A 4,660-nucleotide genomic window follows, 5' to 3' on the forward strand; every position below is an offset into this window, starting at 1 on the left:
TGAATATGAATATGTATATACATAAAAAATAAATACTACCTGTGGAAAACCTATTTTTGATTTAGCAGATTAAAAACAAGCTTTTCCAAAAGAGAGGTAAATGTATTCAATAAGAAAATTCATTAAGCCACTTCTGGCCTTTTAATATCTTCAAATTCTAACAGATTTCCTTCTAACCAGAGACCATTGTTATACAAGAAAATTGTTAGCTGCTATAGTACATTCATATATTACTATATGATATAGTACATTCGTATATTACTATACGATATAGCACATTCATATATTACTAACTGAAGTAAAAAAATGTCAGTTTGATACAGCTCTTCTAAGGTTATGAATGTGTATTTTTATTACATTTCTCAAATATGATGCAGCAACCCACAATGGAAACACTTGCATTAAAATGACACTCAGACCAAATGTTCATGCTTGAATCTCTAATAAAATGCCTCTAATGAAGTGGTGAATAGGCATCTATGAACTCTAGTTATTTTAATTTGCTAATTGATATTTTATTACCACCTTAATCTAAAGAGCCCTTGTATAAATTTATATGGAATTAGATAAAATTATAATAAACCTATAGTGTCATTTGAGGCATCTATATTCCAATGCAATCAAGAAAAAAAGTCTCAGAAGAGCCCTCAAAACCCTGAACCAATTAGCCATTTATTTGTTCTCTGGATTTTTTGCTGCCTCTTTCATTTCTATCCTATAGTAGAAGCAGGAAGTTATGTTCATTTTTAGGTATACAAAAATACTGTTATTATTTTAACCTTCTAGAATATTGCAAAGTCTGACATGCTTACTTACCTGTTGACTTTCCCTGGTTTTGTATACATTGAAAGATTTTACTTTAAGTGGAAAAATGTTTTTCATATGAACATCTAGCATCATTTCCCCAGGTGTATTATAAAAACTAAAATTCTAAATATAGAAATAAATGGTACGTAGACCAACAAATATCACCAAATGGCAGCAAGCAAAACTTCCCACCTCAATACCTTCAAAGGCTGACCTAAAATGTTTGTTTAAAGCAGGGTTTCTCAACTTTGGCACTATTGACATTTTGGGCAGGATAATTCCTTTTTTGTGGGGAACTATCCTGTAAATTGTAGAATGTTTAGCAGCATCCCTGGCCTCTACAACCTGGATGCCAGTAGCAACAATTTCCCACACCCTCCCCCATACTATGTACTAAGCCAACCAAAAATACCACCGGACATTGCAAATATCATCTGTGGGGCAAAATTACCGCTGTTGTAAAGAAGCAGCTCCAGATGAATAAATGTTTATAAAACATATTAGTTGGTTTGGGGTTGTCAAGTTTTAGACAATCTTTCTATCATTCCATGTTATGTATTTAAGTTTGCTCTAAAAATATTTTAAATCTTTCGAAAAAATACAGTAAACTATGGCATGAATTAGGTAGGGATAATGTTTGTTCTACAGTTTTAACATATGGTAGGAACTCAGCAGTTGTAGGTTGGATTGAGGAATGGATAAATTAAAACAATTCTCATTAAGGGAATGAGATAGGGGTTTGGTCTAAACTCAAGCATGATTAGTCATGACCCAGCTAGCCACTGCAGAACTGAACACTGACAGCCCAGGCAAGGGGCCCAGGCAAGGGCTGGGGAGAATGGCCTCAACATCAGGTGTGGGCAGGAAATAGTCTGCTAGGCAGAAGAGTGTATTCTTTTTTGTAGAATTATGCACTAGCAGGTTATTCAATGTGTATAACACAGAAATGCTGGAGCCAAGATGACATCCAGAGGTTCAGTAAGTAGGCAGGCAGGCAATTGACATTGTGGAAGTAGGTAAACCTGTAACAGGACTCTAGTCACCATTTTAAGATATGGGTCAAGACTTCAATTCCTGAGAGATGACTGAAACAAAAATGAGTATATCCCATGATAGTGTACTGTTAGGCAGCAGAGATAAAGCCTTAAGCATAGAAATAACTTTAGTATATTTTCCAGAATTGAGGTTCTGGCTGTACTCATAGTCTTCCCTTGTACTGCATGAGTAGATTCATGGTAGTTTGTATGCTTTAGTGGGCAATATTTTAAAGCTTAGATTGCAATTTTATTAATACATATATGTGTGTTTATATATGCACTCACTAAACTACACATACATGCATGCTCTTGGCTTTAAAATATTCAAACTCTGCCAGGTGCCATGGCTCACACCTGTAATCCCAGAATTTTGGGAGGCCAAGGGAGGAGGAGTTCAAGACAAGCCTGGGCAACATAGTGAGATGCCGATTCTACAAATAATGAAGGAAAAAAAGAAAAGCTAGATGTGGTGGCTTGAAACTGTAGTCCCAGCTACTCAGGAGGCTGAGGCAGGAGAATTGCTTGAAACGTGGAGGTTGCACTGAGCCGAGATTGCACCACTGCGCTCCAGCCTGGGCAACAGAATGAGACTCCATCTCAAAAAATTAAAAAAAACAACTCATTCCTTTAAGAATTACAGCCCAAGGGCCCATAATCTGGGATTGATTAGCTAGGTTTTTAAAAATTATTTCCAAGAGTCTGTGAGCCTCAAAAGTTGTAATTGTATGCAAAATTATAAGTTTTTTAAAACTTTTTTGAAGGCTTTCATCAAATTCTCAGACCTCTGCCATTCAGAAAAACTTTAGAATCATAAATTCACAGATATTCTAGAATAATGAATTCAACAACTCTCACCAGACATCTGAAATATCACAGATATTTTAGAATGAAAGGATGAAATATCCATTACCATTTGAATATTGCTGTTAAAAGTAGAATGATATGCAAAACTCTATACATTAAGGTTTACTTTGTTTAGTTGTATCTAGTAGCCCTTAATAAAATATACATCTATGACTGCATAGCCTGGTACACTATGAGACATAGTTGCTTTCATCTGCTTTTAAACTTCACAAATAGTCACTTGAACGAGATCATCTGCAAATCTTAAAGTTTCTCTTCTGGGTTATCTCAAGCTTTACTCATATAATCCATTTTTTTTTTTTTTTTACAAGTTTACATTACTTTTGTTTTTGTATCTGCTAAATTTCAGCTAAATATTAACAATTATAGAAGCTAATGTTTCAGAGAATTAATCAGCTATTATTTCAAATTGCAGGCTAAATCACAAATGGAACCCAAGCTAAATCTTGTTATACATAAATATTAGTAGTAGTTAACATTTACTGAGTACTTATTATGTGTCAGCACTAAGATAAGACCTTTACATAAACTATTTTGTTTAACTACCCCAAAAGTCCTGTGATAAGGATATTATTATCCTCACTTTAAACATGAAAGAAACAAAGACTTAGTGAGATTTGGTAATCAGCCAGGAATCATGATCCCACAATTCATAAGTTTCTTTATGACTCCAAATCCTTAGCATATTTTAAAATATATTTAAATATGTATTAGTATTTATTGCTCCACTTTCGATTTTTCGATTTTTGTCATCAAAACTAATATTGGGTCTGTGGCCCCCTGCTTCTTTCTTTCTTTTTTTTTTTTTTTTTTTTTGAGACAGAGTCTTGCTCTGTTGCCCAGGCTGGAGTGCAGTGGCCCGATCTCGGCTCACTGCAAGCTCTGCCTCCCGGGTTCACGCCATTCTCCGGCCTCAGCCTCCCGAGTAGCTGGGACTGCAGGTGCCTGCCACCTCACCCAGCTAATTTTTTTGTATTTTTAGTAGAGACAGGGTTTCACCATGTTAGCCAGGATGGTCTCGATCTCCTGACCTCGTGATCTGCCCGCCTCGGCCTCCCAAAGTGCTGGGATTACAGGCGTGAGCCACCGCACTCTGCCTTCTTTCTCATTTTTAATCTTCCTATTCACAACAGAATATATCTTCTTCCTTAAAACAATTTCAACTTTGTGTCTCTCTCTTAAAAAAAAAAAAAAAAACTTCAGTCTTAGATACAAAATAACATGCAAAAAGGAAACCAGAAACTTGAAAACATGCCAAGTAATACTCCCTTTATGTCACAGTCCCTGTATTATGTATCAACAAAATTTTACACCAGAGTGGTAAAATTCAACTTGATTGCAATCTCACATTCCCTTTCTTTTTTAGGACATTTGCCTCTTGCTCCAATTAACTCTTTTTACTTTCATCATTCCTATACAAGGCCCATACTTTGTAGTGTTTAAATCCTAATGCTTTTTATAATCCAGAGAATCCAGTCACTGCTGCAGACCCAGGATAGCCAAAAACTCAGGCCCACCACCTCTGGCTACCACTGGCCTCCTCCTTTTGTCTTAGTGGACCATGAGCCTTGTCATTTTGTAACTGAGCCATGACTCAAAAAGAGGCGGGAAGTATTCTTTTTTTTTTTTTTCTGAGACGGAGTCTCGCTCTGTCGCCCGGGCTGGACTGCAGTGGCACGATCTCGGCTCACTGCAAGCTCCGCCTCCCAGGTTCATGCCATTCTCCTTCCTCAGCGAGGACTACAGGCGCCCGCCACCGAGCCCGGCTAATTTTTTGTGTTTTTAGTAGAGATGGGGTTTCACCGTGTTAGCCAGGATGGTCTCGATCTCCTGACCTCGTGATCTGCCCGCCTTGGCCTCCCAAAGTGCTGGGATTACAGGCATGAGCCACCGCGCCTGGCCTGGAAGTATTCTAAATACTCCAACAAACAGGACCATTCTGTAGTTCAGTG

Source organism: Gorilla gorilla, chromosome 5 (assembly GCF_029281585.2).
Source record: "Gorilla gorilla gorilla isolate KB3781 chromosome 5, NHGRI_mGorGor1-v2.1_pri, whole genome shotgun sequence".
Lineage (NCBI taxonomy): Eukaryota > Metazoa > Chordata > Mammalia > Primates > Hominidae > Gorilla > Gorilla gorilla.